The 7,531-nt window shown below is 42.5% G+C and overlaps 1 protein-coding gene across 1 annotated transcript in view; it reads left to right on the top strand.

The window, feature by feature from the left end:
• The first annotated feature begins 4,476 nt into the window (after window positions 1–4,476).
• Window positions 4,477–7,531, top strand: part of bmp4 (bone morphogenetic protein 4) — a 38,599-nt gene continuing 35,544 nt past the window's right edge. The window contains exon 1 of the mRNA XM_043697678.1: window positions 4,477–4,494. The gene's annotated coding sequence lies outside the window, so the exon portion shown is untranslated. The remainder of the gene's footprint in view (window positions 4,495–7,531) is intronic.

Raw genomic sequence — 7,531 nt, 5'->3', positions numbered from 1 at the left:
TACTTCAGACATGCTCAAAGACTGAGCTTCCACAGTCATGTGAAAGAGAATTCCCAAGATTTACCACCCTCTGAATAAAACAAAGTTCTCTTCATGTTGATCTGAAATGATATTCCTTGATTTGTAACAGTGTTCCTGGTTGTAGACTCCCCAATGTCTATTCATTTCAGTATTTTGCAGGTTTCAATGAGATCATCTCTTATTCTTAAAAACTCTAGAGAGTACAGGCCCAGTTTGCTCAATCTGTCTTCAAAGGACATCCTAGGAACAAGTCTGGTGAATTTTCATTGCACTCACTCTATGGTAATAATATCTGACCTGAGATGAAGAAAAACTGCACACAGTACTGCAGATGTAGCTAACTAAGTTCCTGCACAACTGAACCAAACCTTTGCTACGCCTACAATCAAACCCTCCTGTAATAAAAGCTAATAGTCTATCAGCTTTCTTAATTGTTTGCTGTATTTACAGGTCATGCTAAGCCCTGTGGCTCCACACTGGCCAGTCTGAGAGGTAGGTCTAATGCAGCATCAGTCAGAGTTCTGGACACTTTACATCTGGGGCTGTATGGTCAGGTCTTTCAAGTGCATGGGCCAGAGTCAGTCCATCACATCTGTCCAGTGAAGCTAATGGGAAAGGGAGGTGGAGAGGACAAGGGGAACTGCTGCCTCGCAAAGAAGTTTCAAGAACCTTCTCGTAGGGATTTGGGGCTGCAGGCTGAAGGGAAGGGTGATCACAGTTAGCAATGGGGTGTATGGAGATGTAGACGGGTGAGTGGGGACCTGGGCAGCCGCACTGCCTGGACACGGGTATTAGGAAGGGGATCTAGGTTTTTGGAGCCTCGCTGACACATGGGACCAGAAGCTGGGAACCACTGCCAGAAATAAGCATGCTGTCACCTTTCACCAAGCTGTAGAATCAAAATATACAATGAGTGCAAAATTGACTGCAACCATACCTGGAGTGGGCGGATAAGTGTCTCGACCTGCGGGGGATGGGCAGGCAACACCCACTGATGTGAGGCCCTTTAGAGACATAACCGCTCCACTCAGACGCATGCACTGTACAGGGCACAGGCCTGGCATATTCCAAATCCCCGGCCGCTTGAATGTATTAGCTCCCTGATACTGCTGATCACTAAGCAAGAATGAAAGAAGTTGCATGCAATAGTGACAGTGGTCAGCATTGGCCTTGGTGGGTGAGGTGGCCGAGAGAGGAGTGCAGTATTTACCTTATAAGGCAGAGAGGCTTCATTTTCTTGTGGCACTGCTAACCGTCCCTCCTGACTGAACATCCAGGGCCGCTGGGCATGACCTCCGCTGTTCCAGGAATGGCAATACTGGGGTGGGGGGATGAATGACAGGGGTGCCACAGGGGCATGGAAGGTCGTTAATGAGGCAAGTTTGATAAGATGTCCAGAATCTCACTCAACTTCATGGAGAGAGAAAAACTCTTCGTGAAACTCAACAAAACTGGCAGCCAAAAAAAAGAGTACAATCCAGCCCTCTGAATGCATATAGAGATGTACTGCAAGCGCAAATAGAAATCAATCTGTTAGCCTTTGCTATGCTATCGGTGCAGGATGTCATGGATTGGGGCCTGAATATTGAAGGGCACAGGATGTTTAGAAAGGACAGGAAGCTTGAAAAAGGTGAACGGGTGACACTGTTGGTTAATGATGGTATTAGTGGGATATTCTACATGTGTGAAACCAGGATGTTGAAACAGTTTGTGTTGAGATGAGACATGATGAAGGCAAGAAGTCACTTGTGGGAGTAGTGTACAGGCCTTCTAACATTAACCATTCAATAAGGTGGAGCATAAGGTAGGAAATAATGGGAGCTCATTTGGAAGGCCCAATGATAATTATGGAAGACTTCAATTTTTACATAAACTGGAAACATCAGATGGGTAACAGTAGCCCAGACGAGTTTTTGAGATAGATTCTTAGAACAGCATGTTCTGGACACTACTAGAAGGTATGATTTCTGGTATTGTGCTATGAGATAGGATTGAACAATAGTCTCACAGCAGCAGTGACCGTTAAATGACTGAACTTTACATTCATTTTCAAGAAGAGGAGTAGATCTTAGACTATCTTTTTAAACTTATATAAGGGCAGTTCTGAGGGCATAAATACAAATTGGTATATAGGTTAAAGGTTAGGCCAATAGAGACATAGTGGCAAACATTTAAGGGGAATCTTTCACAGTACAACGTTCTGACAAGTAAGATACATTCTAAGGGATAGACCCACCATCCTTGGCTAACTAGAAAGCCTAATGATTGTAACAAACTAAAAGAAAAGCATATTGTACAAAGGCAGGTGGCACATCAGGAGATTACGTAGAATATTAAATGAATTTCAAAAAATGAGGCAAAATTTGAATACAAAAAAAGGCTCACCAGAAAAATAGAATAAAATGATAAGGGTTTCTATAAATATTGAGAAAGAAAGGTTAAGAAAGCGAGGTTTGATCCTACAGATGATGTATCTGGAGAATAATGGAAAATAAAGAGGAGATGAATTTAAAAGATATTTGGCATTAGTCTTCACCAAAGAATGTCCAAGGTATATCCCAGCAGCAGTGATAAATCAGGAACTGGAAAGGAGGGAGGTACTCAGGAAAGTTACAATCACCAGAGTCATGGTACTGAGCTGACAAATGCTTGGGTCCTGATCGACTTCATCCTAGGGTCTTAAAGGAATTGGCTAGTGAGATAGTTAGTGCATTGGTTTTAATTTTCCAAACTTCCTGTGATTCAGGGAAGGTCTTATTAGACTTGAAGATAGCAAATGTAATTCCTATATTGCAAAGAGAGTCAGAAAGCAAGAAACTACCAGTCAGCTAGCTTAACATCTGAGACTGGAAAAATGTTAAAAGCTGTTATTAAAGTAGTTATAGCAGGAACCTTTGATGAGTTTCAGGTAATCAGGCAGAGTCAACATGACATTGTGAAAGGGAATTCATGTTTAATTATTTCTTGGGCTTCTTTGAAGAAGTAAAATGTACCAAGAATAAACAGAAACTGGTGGATATACTCTATTTAGATTTTCAGAACACATTTGATAGTGTCACTGTACAGAAAATAAAAGTACATGGTATAGTGATTAGTATATTGCCAGGGATAGAAGCTAGGCTAGGGGAAGCAATGGCCTAGTTGTTTTATGACTGGACTATTAAACCAGAGACCCAAGTAATATTCTGTGGACCTGGGATCAAATCCTGCTACGGCAGATGGTGGGATTTGAAATCAACTAAAAATCAGGAATTAAGAGTCTAACAATGATCATGAAACCATGGTTGATTGTTGGAAAAATCCCATCCGGTTCACTAATGATCTTAATGGAAGGAAATCTGTCATCCTTACTTGGTCTGGCTCCACTGACCCCAGATCCACAGCAACGTGGTTGACTCTGTAATTAGGAATGGACAATAAATGCTGGCCTAGCCAGTGACACCCTCATCCCATGAATAAATAAAAGGAAGCAGAGAGTTTTTATAGATGGGTCTTTTTTAGGTTGTCAGGATGTAAGGAATGATGTGTTGGAACATCAAAAATTTACAGTTTACATCAATGACCCTGATGAAAGGACAGTGACACCAGGCTAGGCCAATCTCAGAACACATGGTTATCCTGGACTTAAATAAGGAGAAATTATTTCATTCGGTGGATGGTGAATCTTTTAATTTCTTAGCCCAGAGAGTTGGAGATACTTAGTAATTGAGTATGTTTAAGGCAGAAATCAATTAGATTTTTTTTGTCACTGCAGGATTAAGGGGTTAATGTGGGAAGATGGGCTGAGATAGAAAGTCAGTCGTGATCTTATTGAATGTTGAAGCATGTTTGATAGGTTGAGTAGCCTACTACACTTCTTATTTCTTATGTTCTTAAATGATCATTCCTGTTATTATAAACATCATTTACATTTTGGTGCATAACGGTTCTTCATTAAAAGGACATAGCCAACGAAAAAAATCTTCTGTATGCTTATTCCTATCAGCTATCTCAAGAAAATCAGAGAATTTCTACACTTGACTTTCAAGATGGATTTTAACGTCCAGAGGAGCTTCATTTTTTATTTTAAAGTGGCAATAGCAGAACAGAATTGTTTCCAAGCCATTGAACTTCAAATAGCAATTCCTCGAATAGGTTAACTTTCTAATCAATCCATAACCTAGGTGGTTCAACAGGTTTACAAAGCAGAAGAACCATAGCAGATTCCACCCTAACTACTGTGTATTTCTCCACCCCCTCTAAGGCAAGCATCCTATTTATTCTGCAAACTCATTTCTGAAACTGCCTGCTTGAAGCTGCCAAATTGAATGACGTTAACCAGAAGCAATTGTTCAAACCTGTAGTACCTGAAATGTGACTTGACGCTAGTGCCTTGAACTCTTTGATGCACAGTTTGTGAAACATACAACATATCATCATGGTCTCTCTGACATGGATACCAGGACTTTGAATCAGCCTCAACATGATGTTTTGGTAAGTCCTGGTTCTGGGCACAAAGTGCTGAAAGACCAACAGTCTTCCTCTGAAACCACCATGTCAAAACATAAAATGTTTACAGTGAGTACATGTTCTAAATTGATTACTTGAGTAATTATTTTGCAGATGTGGTAGATAGCAAAGCATGTCACTCTGGGATGTTTGTCATGCATAGGTAACTTACCAGCATTTCATTTGTGTTTTAACAACAATAAGATCATAGCTAATCTCATTGATCTCTACAACATTCTCTGAGAGTTCCTCTGGTATTATTATGAAACTTGAAAAACTTACTTGCAGATATGACAGAGTTGATTAAAAGGAACAAAAACATTATCATCCTTATATTTTGATCATCTACCTCTTTGGATTAGAGTGTAACTATTTTTTCTGATAAGGAATCTACATGGGTTGCATACAAAGAATTACCCATCAACAATACAAAATTGAAATTGGTTTCCCACAATAGCTATGCAGCACATAGATCATTGCTTTCCTTTGTTTCCTATGAAACACCTCAATGTAGTCAATTCAGCCACATTAGGAAGATTTAAACAATCCTTAGATAAGCACATGGATGATTATGGGATAGTATAGGGGGACGAGCTGAGAATAGTTCACAGGTCGGCGCAACATCGAGGGCCGAAGGGCCTGTTCTGCATTGTATTGTTCTATGTTCTATGTCCTAAATACAACTGCAACATAATCATCAGGTTAGCCAAGAGAACTGAACCTGTAGGAGGTATCTCTACTTGGAAGCTGGCAGAGTTCAACTAAAAATAGAAAATGTGACATCGCCACAAAACCATAAGTTCATTGAAAGATGAGAAAATGCTGTTAGGGAGTGCCTTTAAATAGTCATATGAAGAATACGACTTTATTTTTAAGAAAGTAGCTATTTCAATTCAAGTAAAAAATATAATCAACAGTGAAGTAAAGTCAAGCTCAAGTAAAACAAAATAATACAAGTAAACCAAATAAAATAAAGTTAAAATAAGTGAGGTACAGTTAAGACATGGCAGAGCAGCTCAGGTGATGTGGAATACATGTCCTATAATATATGGATATTACCAGTCGGCCAGACAATCGTGCAGGAGGTGTCACCATCTACAAAAATTTGGCCTTTACGTTTTGGAGCTTGCCCAGTGGTTAGAATCACAATGGTGCATACATGAACCTGGTGGCTATTTTTCTTTCCAATCAACCTATTAGATTAGATTAGATTACTTACAGTGTGGAAACAGGCCCTTCGGCCCAACAAGTCCACACCAACCCTCTGAAGAGCAACCCACCCAGACTCATTCCCCTACATTTACCCCTTCACCTAACACTACAGGCAATTTATCATGGCCAATTCACCTGACCTGCACATTTTTGGACTGTGGGAGGAAACCGGAGCACCCGGAGGAAACCCACGCAGACACAGGGAGAATGTGCAAACTCCACACAGAGAGTCGCTAGAGGCGGGAATTGAACCCGGGTCTCTGGAGCTGCGAGGCAGCAGTGCTAACCACTGTGCCACCTATGTTACAATATGCCTCTGGAGCAGGTGGGACTTGACTCCAGGCCTCCCGGTCCAGTATTAGGGACTGCCACTGCGACACAAGAGTGCTCAACATAGTACATTCAGAGAGGTGGTCACACTGCAGGTTGGGAGAATGAAAGCAGAAAAGGAATGGGCAACCAACAAGCAGTCGAAGGGAACCTGGTAGGTGGGGCAGGGGTCCCACTCAATAATCGATTTTCTTTTTTTGGATACTGATAAGGGTGTTTGTTCCTCAGGGTAGTGCAGTCAGAGCTACATTTGTGGCTCAGCTGTATAGGAATGGAGGAAGAAGAAAGGATGGGCAGTCAGAGTAACAGGCAGATATTTCTCTGGCCATAGTCCTGACTCCAGGATAGCATGTTGCTTCCCTGGTGCCATAGTCAAAGAGGACACCAAGCAGCTGCAGGACATTCTTCTGGGGATAGTGAATAGCAATAGGTAATGACTTAGGTAGGAAAGGAGTTGAGATCCTGGAAGCAAATTTTAAGGAGCTAGGAAGGAGATTAAAAAGTAGAAGCTCTAAACTGTAATCGCAGGATTATTCCCAGTCTCACATGCTGGTGAGTATGGAAATAAGAGAATTGAGCAACTGAACACATGGCAGGAATGCTAGTGAAGGAGGGAGGGAAACAGTATCTGAGGCTTTGGGACCAGTCCTTTCCTGCTCCTTGGATGCTGCCTGACCTGCTGTGCTTTTCCAGTACCACTCTAATCTAGACTCTAATTTCCAGCATCTGCAGTCCATTTTGCCTGGGGAAGGTGAGACCTGTGCAAGCTGGATGGACTACACCTGATCAGGGCTGGGCCGAATATCCTTTCATTGAGATTTGCTAGTGATGGTAGGGAAGGTTTAAACTAGATTAGCATGGCAATGGGAAGCAGAGGTTAGATTCAGGGCAGGGGATAAAAACAATGACTGCAGATGCTGGAAACCAGATTCTGGATCAGTGGTGCTGGAAGAGCACAGCAATTCAGGCAGCATCCGAAGACAGGCAAAATCGACGTTTCGGGCAAAAGCCCTTCATCAGGAATAAAGGCAGAGAGCCTGAAGCGTGGAGAGATAAGCTAGAGGAGGGTGGGGGTGGGGAGAGAGTGGCATAGAGTACAATAGGTCAGTGGGGAAGGAGATGAAGGTGATAGGTCAGGGAGGAGAGGGTGGAGTGGATAGGTGGAAAAGGAGCGGGGCAGGTCGGACAAGTCCGGACAGGTCAAGGGGACAGTGCGGAGCTGCAAGTTTGAAACTAGGATGAGGTGGGGGAAGGGGAAATGAGGAAACTGTTAAAATCCACATTGATGCCCTGGGGTTGAAGTGTTCCGAGGCGGAAGATGAGGCGTTCTTCCTCCAGGCATCTGGTGGTGAGGGAGCAGCGGTGGAGGAGGCCCAACCCCAGGGCATCAATGTGGATTTCAACAGTTTCCTCATTTCCCCTTCCCCCACCTCAACCTAATTCCAAACTTCCAGCTCAGCACTGTCCCCATGACTTGTCC

The sequence above is a fragment of the Chiloscyllium plagiosum genome, chromosome 10, assembly GCF_004010195.1.
Source record: "Chiloscyllium plagiosum isolate BGI_BamShark_2017 chromosome 10, ASM401019v2, whole genome shotgun sequence".
NCBI lineage: Eukaryota > Metazoa > Chordata > Chondrichthyes > Orectolobiformes > Hemiscylliidae > Chiloscyllium > Chiloscyllium plagiosum.
This window is presented reverse-complemented; position numbering and strand designations above follow the sequence as displayed.